Genomic DNA, 18,292 nt, shown 5'->3' with positions numbered 1-18,292 from the left:
ACAGGCTGGGGGGGCTGACCTGCTGGAAAGCAGCTCTGCCGAGAAGGACCTGGGGGTTCTGGGGGACAACAAGGCGACCACGAGCCAGCAATGTGCCCTTGCGGCCAAGAAAGCCAATGCTATCCTGGGGTGCATTAGCAAACGTGTTGCCAGTAGGTCGAGGGAGGTGATCCTCCCCCTCTCCTCAGCCCTGGCGAGGCCTCACCTGGAGTACTGTGTCCAATTCTGGGCTCTCCAGTACAAGAGAGACATGGCGCTACTGGAGAGAGTCCCGCGGAGGGCTACAAAGATGATGAGGGGACTGGAGCATCTCTCCTATCACGAAAGGCTGAGAGAGTTGAGACTGTTTAGCCTGGAGAAGAGAAGACTAAGGGGGGAACGAGATCAATGTGTACAAGTATCTGAAGGGAGGGTGTCAAGAGGACGGGGCCAGACTCTTCTCAGTGGTGCCCAGCGACAGGACAAGAAGCAACAGGCACACACTGAAACACAGGCAGTTCTGTCTCAACATGAGCAAAAACTGCTTTCCTGTGAGGGTGACTGAGCACTGGACATGTTGCCCAGAGAGGCTGTGCAGTCTCCTTCCCTGGAGATATCCAAAAGCCATCTGAACACATTCCTGGGCAACATGCTCTAGGTGACCCTGCTGGAGCAGGGGGGTTGGACTAGATGCTCTCCAGAGATGCCTTCCAACCTCAGTCATTCTGTGATTCTGTGAAACACTGGGTTTTCATCAGGTATTACAACATTTTAAAAAAAAAACTTTACACAAAGCTACCTGATAATTTTTGTTATCATTCAGCATTGTGGATATTTAGGCTCAAGAATCTACTGTTGCCCATCGCAAGCTAAGCTCCTGAGACACGGAAATCAGCATACCAGCTGTTTTTTCTGAAGTCTGTAGAATCTTGTAGCACTTCTCTGAAAAAAAAGATAGTGATTGAAGTCCTGCATTCCCTATGTCTTCCTAGAGATAGCTCCCCTCAAAAAAATGCATCTGCAAAAGATGCCACAAATCCCGGACTTCGCCCTGGCTTGACATCTGGCCCTTTACCTTACTAACAGCCTATAAGGTTTGGTAAAACTTCGCTCACTGGTATTTTCCTGCTTATGGACTGGTAACTAGAAATCTTTTTTTGTCCGTTTGTTTTGTTTGTTTTTTTTTCCAGTTCTTCCCCAAACGGGAAGAAACTAGAGAAAAAAGATCTCCTAACAGATTCCACACACAGAGGGCAATTCTCATACATCCCTGACTTCACTCTGCTGCAATTTGTACCCAAAAGAAATCCAGTTTTCTCAGAAGAACAGTTATTTCCAAAAGGAAAGTTCTCTAACAGCAGTGACAAGGTACTACAGGAATAAATACAAATAGCCAGTTACTATATTGGATTTTATGGAGTATTATTTCTCTTCTTTCTGTGGAATAGATGAGGAAATTAAGGCAGAAGTATGTTAAGGAAGTTGGCTGGGCCATTCAGGGGACGAGTGGCAATTTGGGGATCAGATCAATCGCCTTGATACAATGGCAGCTGAGGAAAGGAGAAAAGAGAAGAGCTTCAACTCTTCAGACGACAGGAAGAGAATTAATTTTCTGATGTGGTGTTTTGTTGACTCTTTCGTCTTGTCATGTACAGCAGAAATAATGTTCATAGGATTAGAGTAAACTCAGAGCAAACAGATCTTATGATTATTAAACATCTCAGCTTCAATCTGATGTTTCATCACCTGCCAACCTCCCACATCAAAAATGATTTTTACATGTGTTTGAAACAAAAAATTACAAAATATCAGCCCAGAATTAAAAAATAAATCCTTAAACATGTCAGAAGAGCAAATTTAAAATGACACTGAAGCTAAAAAGAGGAAAAAAATCCTGATCATTGCCCATTTGCAATAATTAATTTTCATCAGGGTTCTTATTATGCATTAGTTTTTATGGAGCAACAAAACACAACTGTATGCTATTGTTTAAACACATTTGCTGCATATTCCATAACAGTAAAGGCTGGAAATATGTGTAAAGGATAATACACAAAATGTAGCTAAATGTATTCTGTATTATGGATCCATAATACAGTATGCAAATGATTCTGACTAAGCATTCACAGGAGACAGTCTTTAGGGTGCATGCTGTGAATGTATATTATGAATAATGCATAAAACTTGGCTAAATCTTAATGAGTCCATTGACATCCTATGGGGTCCACAGGAGCCTCAGATCCCAAAGCACGTCAGTGGCATATTACTCTCCTCCCCCACTTCATTTAAAAACAATACTTTCTTAAAACAAAGGAAATTAAAATATAAAAGAAAAAACCCTCCACTCTGATTTAACTCCCATATGATGGCAAATTCAGAGATAGCCTAGAACTCTGACTTCCCTCATCTTGTTGTGTCTAGATGTTCCACGTTGAACCAATGGCATTTGACATACGACTTTTGACATATGACATTTCTGTACTGTTACATCAGGCTTGGGACATGATTTACTCGTCCTTCACAAATCTATATACTAAGAGGCTTCTCCCCATACAGAGGAAAGAGGGTAAGAGGTGACAAGCATGTGTTCTTTCCTAATCTCCAGATTCTTTAAGTGCAAGAATTAATGTATAAGGAGACTACAGAACATAGGCAAAAAAAAAAAAAAAAAAAAACCATGTACAGTTTACTAGTTTATCTGATCTACTCCCAAAGAAATATACATCTAAAGGACAATTGTCCACAGGATTGTACTCGTTGCCAAAGAATCCGATCAAACAGAAGCATTTGATATTTACAGCTTACAAGTAGAGAAAAATAGTAAGGAAAAATTACAAGCTCTTGAGTGAAATCGAAAGGTTGTACCATTCTATTTGAGTGTACAAGTATACCATATTCACTAGGAAAAAAAAAGTGTTGGCATCAAGCCCCAACTTCACTCAGAAGTGTGAAGATAGTTTTTCTGTGTCATGCGTTTGGAAATAAATTAGTAGATTTTTCCTACAGTATACATATGAAGAAAATAGATTAAGCTTTTGTTTATTTAGGGCTGTAAGTCTCCAAAACCGTACAAATGATAATTAATTCCTGCAGTACCCGTGCACGATGATCAGTCTGCATAATCATCTTTAAATACATGAAAACACATGAAAAGGTCGAGCAGCTTACCCAGAACGCCAAAGCACTTCAGCAGTGGGAAAGACTGGAGCTCACACCCCCCGTGCTCGACGCCATGGGCTCAGTCCTCTCATTGGGATGGCTAATGCCCGTATGTTTAAGGACGTTTATAGCCAGCCACGCAGTTGAGGCCCAATACAACCCTACACGAGCAGTGCTGAAACTCACCTCGTAACTCTTAGCCAAAGGAGGCTTTGCCCTCCACATTCCCACACGTGTAGGCGCACGCACGCACACGTACATACACAAATACTTCCAACATGGATGGCCTACTGACTGGCTAGCCCGCTAAGGCAGTAGGTAGAACTGCCTCAGATATAATTTTTGTCCTCTCCGCACCACATCACCCTGCTCTTTACAATTAGATCTTACATGTAAAACGTTCTGCCTATATGCATTACTATGGGTTGACAGACCAGGTGAGCACTTCTGACCCTGTCCGTATTTCAGCACATGAATCTGCTAAACTGAAATAACCAGGAACCCCAGGAACTCTTTCTCTCCAAGCCTGAGCAAAGACTACCGTTCCCTAAGAAGAAATGCATGCCTGCCCAAAGCAGAAGGAGTGGAGGGAAAGGTGAAGGGGTCTTAACGGCCCATGGGCTTGAACAGCAAACGGGCAGTCACAAAAGAGCTCCCTCCATCTCCGAGGGAGGCTCCACGGGCAGAAGCAGCACGACAAGTTTGGGAGAAGTTCTGCTATGTAACAAAATTTTGTTCAAAAAGCAGGAAAAAATACCAGCTGCCAGGAAATTCTGAAACACAAGCATTTCTATGGTTTGTTACAATCTTCCTTCTCCTCCTACATGTGTTTCCAGTGAAAAATCAATACCAGGGAGGAAAAAGTATTTGGGTGTTCACTAAGTATTTCTGATTTTCTGAAAATTTGCTTTAAATTCTAGGTTTTTTCCTTGTTTCTACTTCTCACAGCAAAAACAAAAAATAATCAAAATTTTCTTGTGTGTGTGCAAAATATTCAACAAACATTCTTGATGAAAGTAACTGAGGAAGATACTTTAACTGGATCTACAGTAGAATCTGGCAGGAAACATACACAGATGAAGCAGGGGCACATACACGCAGGTCTTTGAATGTAGCTGTCTGTGTATTTAAGAATAAATACACATATTCTCGTTTTACTCCGTTACGAGTTTTTTCCTTTAATGGCATGTGAAATTTTTGTGCAGTTAGGAAATCTAACTTTTCTAAATCTAACTCTAATCTAATATTTTTTTTCTTGGTGCTGTGTATATTTGCCTCTTATATGAAGATATAGATCTACATAGAGAGATATATAGATATTCTAAGAGAGAGAAAAGGTCAAGTTTTCACAGGAACAACACTGTCAAACTATTTTACCTTTGCAACCCATCCTGCTACTATGCTTACTGCTAGAGATAGCGGCAATTGTTTCCTTGTCTCCTCACCCCTCCCAGACACCAGGAGAATAACAGAGAACAAAGTCTCTTGGTAGCACTTTCCTTCCCAGCAGGAAGCTCAAGCGTTTGTGATATCCATTTTGATACAAACCTAAATTAGGCCTCTGGAAATAGGTAATGCATAAAAAGAAGCATTTTTGTGCCACAAGATTATTATTATAGGTTACTGTTAACCCTTGGGAGATGGAGGTGAGTCCTGCAGCTCCCTACTGAGCTGAATATTTCCTGAGAAATCACAGGCACTACCTAAGCAGATATTTCAGGTGTGCTTCATGATAAAGAGAACGATCCTGTTGACCTGTCATATTCTGATAGCTAGTGTAAGTGTAAAAGCATTGCCAGTTAAACAAAAAGGATCAGCACAGCACACACACGCTGCAATCCTCTTGCGCTAGGATAAGATTTTAAAAGGAAAACTGTGGCATTACTAGTGCAGAACTCCCAACAGCAAATTAGTACTATGTTTGGGAACCACCTGAACCACATTCTGCCTCTTTGCTCCCTAAAATTCTCCCCTACTGCAAAGTTTTCACTGAGTCCCATATTAGCAGAGAGAAGTATGTTTTTCAAAATGGTAAAAATTGAACTGTACAAACAAACTGTACTTTGCACGTTATAAATCACTGTGAATGAAAATATCAGGGCTGGAAGTCTGACTGATTTATCTCAACTGCATGATTTTGATTCACAGTTATACAAATCACATGTAAACTTTTTTTCCCGAACCAGCATTATCCCTTAAGTTAGAAGAACCGCTCCATAACTCAGATCCAGTGAACCACGCTACCTTGCACTAAAGCTACACCACCTCCTGTTGTGATACACACTGGCCCAGCATTACTCATTGCTTGACTTACTTCCCTAGCAAAACGAACCATACCGCAAATTCAATCTGTTATCTGCCTACGCAATTTAATTCAAGTTCAGTTTCTCCTAAGCACTTCTTTTTCCTTCAAACAGCTGACTTCAAAGGGCTATAAACTGTGTTCTTAAATGCAAAAGCACCTGCATGCCAGTAACTTTTCCTTAAATTTAAATAAATATTTAATAAAGAATGGTAGCTACTTGTAAGGCTTGAGAAAAATGGAATCTTGTCATAACCTGGAAAACAAACTGGACATCTGAGCCTCACACACCCTCACATTCAAATCCTCGTGTATTGACTACCTACGTGAGAATGAAGGAGGAGCATTCCAATAACTTTAGGTACTACCAAGATAGACTGAGATTCTCCTGATAAATTTTATAGCACCGTCACTCAAAGAGCCACTTACTAAACAATCACTGCGCATCAAAAGAGAAGCCTTGCGGGAGAGGTATTATTCAGCAGACCAGGATGACTCTGGCACCGATGAGCAGAACATAAACCTTTGCACCCATATGTGGGCAACCATTCCCATGAACATCCTCACATCAACAGCACAGTCTGCATGAGCTACAACTCACTAGCAAGAATAAGGAGTTTTCACGCTGGCCTAGAGATTTGCCTACTGTTTTACAGAGGCACAGCAAAGAAAACAAAACAGAAGTCCTAAATGCTGCTTCTTGACTCTAACCAGTAGGTTTGGCATTGCTTTTCCTAGACAGGCTTCTTTGTTTTAGCTGTTCTGACATCTGTGCATTGCATTTGCTGTGTTGAGCAAGCATGACTATTTCCTAAGAGATAAACAGAGATCACCAAGCTCACAAAGCCTGACACAAACAGAATTCAGATTCAAGCCTCTCTAGGTAGTTCAGATCCCATCCTTTTCATTAGCAGATTTAAAGGGAACTCTGTAAGACCTAAAGGGAAAAAGAAGGAAACAATTCTCATAAAGGAACGGGAACGAAAAATCTCCCTCACTCTCCCAAGTATTTGTTTTTTAAACCAGCTACTGGAATCATTCCTGTTTATAGACAGATTCATTTCTTCAGTAATGGAAAAGCAATACAAGCTTTTTGTCATTTGATCCCCCAAAACATTTTGTAATTTAATGTGAGCAGGCTCCTCACTGGGCTCTCAGACAAAAGTTTGCACACATGCCTTTTAAAGTACATACCTGATTTCACCTTTGTCTGCTAAGTTCCTTTTGCAGCTGCATTCCCACGAAAATGTTTCTACACCCACTTCCCCCCGTCGTTTCTATAGCCCGCTCAGAAGTGGATTCATTGCTGGTTTTCTGCAGTTACATTTCTTCCTCAATTGATGCTTCTTTTTATCTATTCTGAAGTTTCCAATGTAAAACAAACAGGAATACCACCGTTCTAAAATTACTACTATCCCACTGTCCTCCAATGTCACATTAACAAGAGGCAATATTCTCTAAAGCTATGAAGCATATACTGCCCTAAATTACATTGCAGTTGCTGCCCTGAGCTCACACATTTTTGAATAGGAAGGCTCCCAGGGATCTCTCTCTCCGTTCTGACTGCATTTACTGCTTTAAAATATTTTTAACCCAGACACTGAAGTGCCAGCCTAGCAGCCCTTCATGCTAATCCTAGCCTGGGTGGCTGTTCTTAAGGGAAAGCATTCAAAAATTGTAGCAGTGCATCAACTTTGACCCTTTTCACTTAAAACATGAGACTTTTTTTTAAAGGGAAAAAAAAATTAGATTCCAGAGGGAATCACTGAACTCTGACCTGCTTAAAATTAGTTTTGTTTTAGTGCCTGCGTGGTGACTCAACAGGCCAATTTTCCAGACACTTAAGACTTTTCTGCTCCTGAAGATTCCAGTTCAAGTCCTGGACTCTGCTTGCCGGGGTCGGATCAGAACACTTTGTTCCACGGCTTCAAGCAGTGAATTCCCAGATCGCCGTACCCTTGCCAGATGCTGGCATGCTTGGTAATAAGTAGGGCTGAAACCAAGCTAATTATTTTTTTTTAATCTGTCAAGAGTTTTGCTTGCAATACATATGTTAGACTGAAAGAATTTCCCTTCAAAATTCAGCAGTCGAGAAATGTTTATATGGCTCTGATAAACATTTCATGATAAGCTGGATTCTTTCGGGGGGGAGGGAGAAGATGTGTACTTTGGTCTTAACAGTGCAGCAAATAATTCTCAAATAGGGTCTGGCTGAGTGTATCCGTCTCACTGGGAGTAACTGATTTGATTTTTTTAAATCTGTCATAGGCATTACGAACACTAAATGAGTCACCATAGACTCCTATGCTGCAAAAAATAGCATCACAACGCTTCATTTGCTCTTCAACAGGACTTCAAGTATGGTGCCTGGTATCAAAAAAGCCTTGTCAGTTAACAAATAAAAAAAAAATCTAGGAAATGAAGCGTCAACACAGCCTCAGACCAGTGTATTTCCTGCAGAAAGTTAACACTGCCCAGCAAAGCAAAGCTCGTCTAAAACAGTAACTGTCCTGAATTCGAACACAGCTTTTCTATTTAGTGTTATCATTAATGCTATAGCAAAAAAGAGGTTAAGAAACTTTCTTTGGCCACAAGGCAATAGAGCCAAGCCCAGAAACAGAACCTAGGTGCTGGTCTGTATTAAATGGCATCTGTTATATTTCCATCCCTGTTTCACAGTGATTATAGAAAGAAAAAGCTCTGCCAACATCTATAATCACTTATTTGACAGCTGCTAACCCAATGAACATGAAGGCAATTTATACACAATACCCTAATCTTCCTGAATTTGATCATGTACAAACACAGCACTAATATTTGCTCCATTATCATCTGGGGGGTTTCTTGGTAAGAATGTAGTTTTCTTCCTTTTTTGAAAGGAAACAAGCCACCAAAAGACAGAGCTTTAACACGCAGTCATCAATATGCTGTTCTTACAAACACAAAGTATGTAAAACAGTAATAACACAAACAATGATGCATACTGTTCTGTGTCAACAAAATTACTTTGTCTTTTGCCCTAAAAACCCTCTTTCAACCTGTACAAGAAACCTCCCAAGACAGAAAGACCTGGCCTTACACCCTGAGAGATCCCATCCAGGAGAAGCAAAGGGAAGTAAATTCCGAACAGCAAATGACGCTGCTTTCTGAGCATCATCCAATTATTTAACCTAAAGATCTGCCTGCCTCTTGTGATCACTGCTGTCACAGGACCTCAGAAATCTCCAACTAGGTTAAAAGCTGGGAGCCTGCTTCACTAAAAGCCAATCTGCAGACCTATATTAAACAGCAGTGTCTGACGTGGAAGTTGGACAAACGCAGCACATGGTGCTCACAACAGATGTGGAGGGTCATCAGTGTGCTGCATCTGGCCGAGGGAACCACCCGAATCACCACCGGAGCATTTCCACCACAGAGCCTGCTGCAGGAGGGACATCGACATGCTATCACGAATTATCACCGTGCCTTCTCAAAGCAGAACTGTCTCTGGTTCGAAACAATGTGAGCTAACTAGGTTAATCATCACCTGGAAAAATGATGCTGCTGAGAGCTTTTTGGATACAATGAAGAAGGTGAAGAAGGCTTTCTTCACCACCTACACAGCCTGGGCTTTAACTCTGAAAAAAAAAAAAAAAAAAAAAAAGCTGAACCGCAGTCAGACTCAATGTCAGACTTTTGCCAGCTGAGCTCCCTCTCACTTCCTCAGTGTCAGGTCATCTGAATACCTTGACAACCTGTGAGGATAAATCAAGCGCAGAAGGCGTTCAGGAACTAACCTCACACGTCAGGTGTTTCTACAAAGCCCATGTGAAAAGTTATACCAAAGTATCCCAAATTGCAAATACTGAACACATGTATCACGCTGACCGAAAACGGTGAGCAGTGACTTAAAATATAGCCCCAGTGATTTTATTAAAAAAATTGAACGAGACATAGTAAATCTGGAAAGAAAGCAGGGGGGAGAATGAATATACTGACATTTTTGCCTCTGGAAGATGGATCAGTTACATGAAGCTTCCACTCACTGGGGCTTACCTAAACAGTGCCCTCTCTTTTAAGAGCTCTGATCTTAAAACACGAGGCAGCAACACATTAGTACTGACAATTACTGACTGCAAGACTAGAAAGGACCACTGTGATCTTCTAGTCAGGCCTCCTGTCTGACACACGCCCCAGAGCCTCATCCAGGAATTTTTGCACCATGTCCATAACTTCTGTTACAGCATAAATTAATGGCCAGGAAGCCACACAAAGTGCATGTTGGAATAATGGCACTGGTCCTCCTCTTGTACTGAGAACATTTGTAACTGAATACATTTTCGCTTCTAGCCTGCCAGGCCATTCTCAGTCAAATTCACATGAAAACAGTTCAGGACTTACGTACCAGCAGCCAGGTGAAGGTATCTGGGGCAAACTAATATCACAGATGATATATGGTTCTATAACCAGATAAAACACACTGTATAGATATTTGAAAATTGTTCGTGTTGACTGATTATTTTTTAAAAAATTATTTACACTGGCTCTTTGATCTGTCTCAACACTAGCAAAAATAAAGCTCCAATTCGGCAGCGGACTTAAAGCACGTGCCAAATTTTAAGCACAGAAGGAGGCTCGTTGGCTACAGTGGGACTAAAGTGCTTCAAGTCAGGCACATTCATAACTATGTCAGGGCCAAAATCCTTGAACAGCCATAAAAATGCATCCAAGGCCTGTGCTTTGCTTCTGGAAACTTTATTCTCACTTTACATATAGTCAAAACCTGACAAGAGCTCACTGTCGGATTATGCAGGAAATCTGCAAGTTTCACCAAGGTGTGATCTTATGCTTTTTCACACATTATTGTATCATGCCGCGCCAGAACACTAACGTATGCACAGTTCTAAAATAGCTTGCATTATTACAGCACAGCATTGAAAACTGTACTGAAAAATCCAACAAGCAGACCTCCAGAGATTTACTCTTCAGTCACTGGCAAACTGATAAAGGGTCACAATTGCCTTTCTTACCAAGGAGAAAAAAAAAAAAAAAAAAAGAAAAGGAAACAAAACGGAACACTCAGCGTTCCAAAGCCTTTTCCCCCCCTTTCTCCCTCTTTTAAATGAAACTGTCAATTGCCAAATTTCTCTGTGGTAATGTTGGGGTGGGAGAATGGGATTTAATAACATTTAACTGACTTGCTATCAAGAAGGAAATGTATTTTTCTTCTCTCAAATTTGAAACCGACACTTTCTTTTTTTTTGTTGGCCTACTTTCTTTTAAGTTGCTTTTCAATTATTTATGAAAATGCAATAATGCATTACTTTGCTGTGCAAATGTTTAGAAGAAGGAGATAGTGTCTTTCAAGTGAAAACACACATACATGGGTATATAGGGGTTTATTTAAAAGCAGGTGATATTTAAAAAAAAAAAAACAACTACATACTTTCATTTCCCCCCTCAGACATCCCCATTTTCTTTAAACTGTGTGCTTGATTAAAAAAAAGAAGAAAACAAAAAGTGCATAGATCCACAGAAACCCCCTACTTGTTCCTCTCCAAAGCAGGAAAGGGAAAGAGAGCTGTAACAAACAAACGCACGGTCTGAATGGGAAACAGTACAAGGAGTCGAAACAAAACCTGTTACAACACTGACAACTCTCCCCAGTTTTTGAATAGCAAGAAGAGGGCAAAAATCTTGCCCCACTAAATCAAGGAAATCAGTACCAAAACTCCCTATGACTTCTCCCTCATTTTTTTAATAGGTGTTCTTTGAAAGTTGGTTTTTGGAAACAGCTGTGTTCCCAAGCCCATTAAACACCAGTGAACACTGAGTGCTGCACTTCCTCCTACTCCTGTGGAAATCCCACATGGATGTACGCTCCAGCGGACATTGTTTCAGAGGGCTCACCCTTTCAGCGTTTTAGCACAGAGAGACTAAAATGAACTGCAAAGTGTCCCCTGGTGGTAGCGGGTGCAAAACTAGGCCCATAATGGTTATCTCCCACTTCTTAAGCTCCACTTTCACGTGGGCTAACTTTGGTCTAGCGAGAATAGCCTTCCTTGTTATGATCAATGGTGAGAAGGAAGCTCTTGTCCTGCAGCGCTCCCTGAAGGAGCCTGCCTCTCAATATTGATGGAGTGAACCTAGAAGGATCGGCTTTACCAGGTTGAAACCAGCCTTTGGGGGTATCCTATAAACAAAGATCCACATACATTCATATTCTTGACCAAAACAGAAAGCATTACAAAATGAACATGGGTAGGTTTAACAGCAATTTAACATAAAATGAAATATAATCAGCAACAGAGAAAGACAACACACCAAAACAAACCACAAGCCTCCCAGACAGGCCGTGGGACCATGACGATTTTCCAGATCCAGCTTGGCATGACCACGGTCACCCTGACCTACTGTCAGCCCCAGGCCCCTCCACACAGGCGGCCAGACCCGATGACTGCCAGAGGTGCTGTCTAACCAAAATCCCTGATTCTGTGAAAGAAAACAAGAGAAGCCAACCTCTGCTAATAGTAACAATTTAAAATGCCCACAACATCATTGCTTAGACCCGGCATCTGTGTAAATTCTGCAGTCTCTGGAGCTCCTGAAAGATACCTCTAACACACAGCTGTCACAGTTCATGATGGCTTTCAAAACATAGGAGTAATGCTTATTTACATAGGTAACTTAGGAGCCTCATTTTTTTTCTCTCTTTTGTAAGAGCAACTTAAACACCTAAATCATCTGGAAGGTCAACAGAGCACTGTCTAAGCTACCTTCAAAAACGAGCCTTTGGCTGCCTTGAAACCTCACTCCTTTCTAACTCAACCTAGCACTTATGCAAATGTTCACATGTCACTGAATTAAAATGAACTCAATCATGTTCCTAAAGTTAAGCCTATACTTACATATTGTTCTTAATTAGGGCCATAGGACATACTTTTCCAACTTGCAAGTCATATTCTGAGTTTGTTTGTAAATGGGTAATCTATAAATAGTAATGAAAACACAGAAACATTTCTAAGTACCTTAAGCTTAGAAAGAGTAAAACTTCTAGTGTTGTGCTAAAAATAATTGTATCAAGCTGTATGGTTTTACAAGTAAGTATTTTCCTTCTTCTCATATATAAAAACTCAGAATTTAAAATTAAGCACAGCAAGAAGAAAAATCCTGTATGAATTTCTAAAATTTTACAGCATTGTGCAATGGTATTTTTCCCTAAAGCTTCTTACTGCTACTCTTCATGTAATATTTGTATGCATTATAGAGGTGCTTACGTATAGAACTGTTGCTGATATTCACGCTATTTTACCTAAACTGGAGCACCTTTACCTCCAATATACTTTTAACAATTGGAATCTCTTGTTTTCTCCATTTTCTATCCCATTTCTGCTTGATACTTGCCACCATGAACCGCTTCCCGTAGCAGTACAAAGTATCATCTACTATAAGAACAGGGGGACCTGAAGTATAAAGTGGAAGAGCATGACTTATTTACCCCCCTTTTTTTCTACCTCATGAAGACATTAATATATTGCATCTTTCGAAGATAACTTATGTAAAGTGAGACATGTGAGACACTGGCCTAATTACAGTTTATGATGGGGGAAGGCAGGAAGTATCCAGGTAATTGAAAGTTCCCAAGCGTGCATTTTGAACATACTAGTAATCAACTACGCGTACTTTTACAGAATCATACCCTCAAGAAGTTTTACTGAATCAGGGCCCAAAGGCATAGGGAATCTGACTTTCCATCTCATCCCATGAGGTGCTGCTTGCAGCACATATTCCAGGTCACACTGGTGATACACCGCACAAAATTTAACAGGGCTGTTCTCTACTACACTTTTCTGGCAGAGAGGCGCCTTCAGTTTCCAAAACTGTCAATTGCCTTCCAGAAGCACTAAATTCACGCATACGTGTTTGTAGATGTTCATCAGCATTTACTCATGTGTAATCTCTCATGACAATTAATATTATTCCCCTACAATTGCATAACTTCCATCATTCCATCCAAACTGATACTTACCTACGGCAACTCTGTTTATAGGAATGCCTCATTACATATAATTTCAGGTTTCAATTGGAAACTGTTCTATAGAAGTGACAAGGACCTCAGTAATTTCTACTCCTGCTCTGTCTTTTCTGCCTATCAGCAGAATGCATGAAACTGATGTCAGCAACAGATTTCAATGGGAACTAAAAAGCTCACCCTACATGTGTGGATATTGAATGAGTAATCTATGCATGGCTTGCAAACCTGAACTAATTAATTGTCCTAAATTTGTTAATCTCAGCCACAACGTACTTAACGCACCATGGTGCCACTATAAAAATATTCATTCTTTCTCATGTGTCAGAACAAATCCTTTATTTTTCTCAGAATCAAACTGTCCTATTTCCAGTGGCCGCTGGCATACAATTACAAACATAAAATCAATCCCAAGCATAGAAGAGAACTCAGTATCTGACACTGAACACGCTCTTCTCCCAGACCTGAATTGGGAGAACAGAATATTGCACTAACGCATTCACTTTCCTGTGCCTACATATACTTCTCATATTTTACAGACCCTTCAAGAGCAGATCTATTCAGTTTATTATTAAATGGAAGTAGAACAGATACATATACTTCATTTCTTATTATTTATGCATCTGCCTATATTTTGGCATGAGAAGCATGATCTTTGCTACTGTAGCATAAGCAGAAAATTCATTTCAGTGAAAACACACCTGTAGTTTACTGTATGGACACATAAGGAAGGCACATGAAAGAGCTAGAACAGCTGACTGCCTGCGAACCTTCATGTCCATAGGCTCCTTCTAGAGTAAGTGGAGAAGAAAAGACTGTACCAGGGATCGATTTGGTGCATCAATCACTGCTACAGAAAAGGTATTTTTCCTATATCTTTACAGAATTTGTTAATATGGAAGTTAGCATCTGCCTTTAATTCAAAAATTGCTATGAAGTCACTTGAAAACTGTTAATTTTCTTCTCTTTTCTAATGGTTTCTGAGTTTTTCTCAGTATAAATCTGCTTCATTAGGACTAATCTCCTGCTAGAAGGTCAGCAGTAACATTAAAAAGGGGGGTCCCAGCTAAGAAAAGCAACTCTTCCATCCACTGACCAAAGACACTAACTTAGCCAAATAATTGCTTAATTTTTTTTTCTAAACATACTGTAAAATTAGTTTTTAGATCCATATTAAGTAAATACTTAATTGGTTAGCTGAGGATTACAACTGTGTCCTCCAGCCCTTGTTTTTGTTAAACTGAAAACTTACTCATATAGGAAGATTTTATAGCAGTGTAAGAGGTAGCCTCCATAATCCTAGCTTAGAAATTGAACCAGTTTAATTAAATGTGTCTCTTTAAACTGACTGCTACAAAACACAGCATGGTACTCTTAATCAAATTTAAACCTGTTCTATTCATATACCCCCCACAGAAACTAAAGATACTGCAACCCATATTTACATCTATTTCAGAGCTAGCTCAAGGCTTCTGAGCGGTGCAAACAAAGCTGAATTTTGTCCTCTCCTCAAAGATATGTCCAAAGTAACTTCTCAGGGCAGGATGGGGCTGTTATTGCCCTGGTATGAGCAGGTGAATTTGCCCCTTCCTGTCAGTTCTCCTATTATTCAGGCTTTTTGCCTAACCTAGCCAACTCTCCTCCCTGCCCATGCCAAAGGCCAGTGCTGAGAATCTGGTTTTAAATGAAATTAAACAAATCACAATAACTGTCATTAAGAACAAAACCTTAAAAAAAATTTTACTAACAGTCCAGGATCTCTGAAGCATCTCCCCAGTAGCTGACCAGTTAAGGCAGGTCCCCTATATAGCAAACCAAAGCCTACTGAACAAGACGTTGGCTTTCCAAGACCCTATAGACTCATTTCAAGTAAAACCGGGATCACCCTGCCAGGGTCCAGGAGACTTCAAACTGAAATCACTGAGCTACAAGATGTGATTTTATTGGGACTGTATTTCATAAAACTCTGTGCTCCTTGCGGAAAGTATAAAACGCTGTCAAATGCTACTGGACGTTTAAGCCTTTTCAACCTCTCTAAGACGATGCTCACAAACAAAAAAGATGGGCTTACGTCTTCTCTGTCCTTTATCAGACTAATCAAGTACCAATACAGTACAGACTTTTCTTTGTATTTTGACTATACCCATTCAAAGGACCAAATACTCCTATATGATGCATAATTTTAAGTAGCATTTTTTTTTTTTACCTGAAGAGATCTTGCAGTAGAGAAGCACACTATCCTTATAGAGTAATTTTGACCTGTAGTTTTCAGGCAACTCACTTCCTTAAAAACCTAAGTAAATACTCTGTTCTTTAAACAGAAGAACACAGAATACACTCCTGATCACATAATATGCTTCTGCTTTGTCACCAGCATTTCTTTTTATTTAAAAGAACAACAGGAAATGGGAAAGAAAAGACTTCTCTTAAAGGACAACTCACTGAAGGGTCTTTTAGCTGGCAATTGTCAGCACTGCTCAGGGCCAATGGATCAAATTTAACTCTAAAAAGTGCTGACGGTTGTATGAGTCATCACAGCGGGAGCTGGCACTCTGGGCCACTCAAGTTCAATTTTTGGTGTTACCAGTGGCTTTAGGAACTGGAATCTTGGTGAGCAAAGATTTGCTCAGTATTTGATGCACTGGGTAAAGTGGCAGTCTTAAAATCACCTGCCTCCCAAGCAGCTAGTAAACCAGCAGGAGGTTAGCAGGAAGAGAAAGTAATTGTCCTTTGTGCCTCTGAAAATAGCCAACATAAATGGATCCTCTTGTGGATTACCAGGGTCTCAATCCACATTTGCAGCTCAAAGAAAAAGAGAGAGGCTGAAGAAGACAGAAAATAAAGCTGTCAAAAATATTAGAGGAGACCCTCCTCAAGCTGTCATGAAGCATATGGTCTCCTCATCTAGAAATGTGTGCAACATAAAGCATGTGTAGTCAGTGAGCAATAACAACTTGTTCAGACAGTGCACTTTACATATAGAGAATATACTATGCAGATGCCTGCGTATGTGTGTGTGTTCTAGAAGAGACCTGAGCCACAGAGAAAGCACTGCAAGGATGACAATCCTGCACCTTCCTAAGACGTCCATCAGTGGAGTAAGCGACATACACACTTGAGCTGCTTTAACCAACTGTACACACCTAAGTCGAAAACCGTGTTTTCTGTAGCCTCCACTCTCCAAAGAATGCCAATGAACATGCAGATTAATCGTATCATAATTAGAGGTAGGACATGAATCTAAGGTTTTGGTCTTGACCTGAATTTTCTTGTCTGTACTAAATTTCACAACGGAAAACAGATTTGGATTCAGATTCCCCTAGTCCTATACAGTTTGGTCACTAACGTGAAAGGAAGTTTTCTTGATCTGGTCTAAGCATGCCTTGAAAAAGGCAGAAAGTTCCCAAAAGCTCCCAACACTTCAGTGCCACTCAACAGGAGCTCGTTCTTGTTTTAGGCTTAAACTAGTATGTTGTCTAAACCAAATTTGGATTTGACCTTGACTACACCATGATCATCTCTGATGCCTTGAAGAAAGGAAGAATTGAAAGAAAACTGAGTTTATAAAAAAAAGTTTACAGTACAGGAGAGTTCATAGACTTTACAAGGGTCACTCCCACGGTGTAAGGCCCAGTTGTCCACTTTCTTTGAGAGCCACACTCCCACTGCCTTCAGTGGGAGTATGACTTTGCCCATTCAAGGAACATGTGAGCGTTCTTATGTATAAAACGAGGGAAAAAAATTCTTTGCTAATAGGAAAAACATCCTTATAATAATACTAATCTATTTATAATGGTCAAAAAAATATGACAGCTTACAACAGCGTCACAGCAGTGCTTTGGCAATATTTTAGCATACTGCTGTATTTTTAGAAAGACTGTTCATTTACTTTCTCTTAAATGCTGGAATTCTTATTTTTCAACAAACGCTCTATTTTTTGGTATATCCATATGTCAACATCACAGTATTTTATATCGGGGTAAGTATGAACCACAGGCAGAAATAAAGCTCCTGTATACATGTTGCATTACAGCAGCGCTGTCAGAGATGCCAAGTCTCAAACTCCTCCTATGCTTTATGTAGTGATAGTTAGCTACACTACTTTTAAACCGTCTTGGAATGTAGCGGTATATTTTTACGACGAGTAACAGAGAGCTGCTGTTTCTTAATCCTGAACACTAAGGAACTATCTTATTGTAAACAATATATCTGACAGTTTAATGATATTGCTCAACCTAACTGGTTTTGGCAAGCAGAAGGTAAGATAAAGGTGCAGCAATATGTTTAAGTACTTTTCTATTTTTTTCAGCCTAGAGCCTTCAGAAGTGTATCTTACCATTTCAGAATTCATTAGCAAACTGCCTGCATGCTTAACTGAAAAACAGTAAGCTCTCTGGAACTCTCACCTACTGCTACGAGATCAAGACAACAGGACAACTGCAGTCCTTAAGAACCTCTACAAATTGAGCTCAAACGCACATAGACAAAAATCTATATGCTTTTATTTTCTTTTCAAAAATCATATATTAGCTTCCACCACTTACAAAAACTTTTATGAGGCTAAATTAGGTACATGTGCACACATATGTTAGCTAAATTAACCTGAAACACTCAATACATCTCAAATGCCCCTCTGTTTACAGAAGACACTTGCAGCTTTCAATTCGTGTACTCCTTACAGCGTAACTCTCAACCAAAACAGTTTAAGTTCAACCAGAAAGCTCTGTTGCAAGACTTCCAGATATAATGGCCATGTGTTTATCAGGTTCTCATGTTCAAATTATGTCAGAATAGACACGCTATCCATTCACAAAATGCAACAAATTGATGCCAGCCTTTCC

At 40.1% G+C, this 18,292-nt stretch overlaps 1 protein-coding gene across 28 annotated transcripts in view; it reads right to left on the bottom strand.

Annotated features, from left to right (window-relative positions):
• Positions 1–18,292, bottom strand: part of SOX5 (SRY-box transcription factor 5) — a 724,053-nt gene that overhangs the window by 633,872 nt on the left and 71,889 nt on the right. For 2 of the 28 annotated variants that reach the window (XM_068949583.1, XM_068949594.1), the window contains exon 1: positions 6,635–6,993. The exons of the other annotated variants lie outside the window; for them this stretch is intronic. The gene's annotated coding sequence lies outside the window, so the exon portion shown is untranslated. Of the gene's footprint in view, positions 1–6,634; positions 6,994–18,292 lie in introns of those variants that run through there. 28 annotated transcript variants of the gene reach the window in all.

Source organism: Struthio camelus, chromosome 1 (assembly GCF_040807025.1).
Source record: "Struthio camelus isolate bStrCam1 chromosome 1, bStrCam1.hap1, whole genome shotgun sequence".
Classification (NCBI taxonomy): domain Eukaryota; kingdom Metazoa; phylum Chordata; class Aves; order Struthioniformes; family Struthionidae; genus Struthio; species Struthio camelus.
Note: the sequence above shows the minus strand (reverse complement) of the source record. Positions and strands in the feature narration are given on the sequence as shown.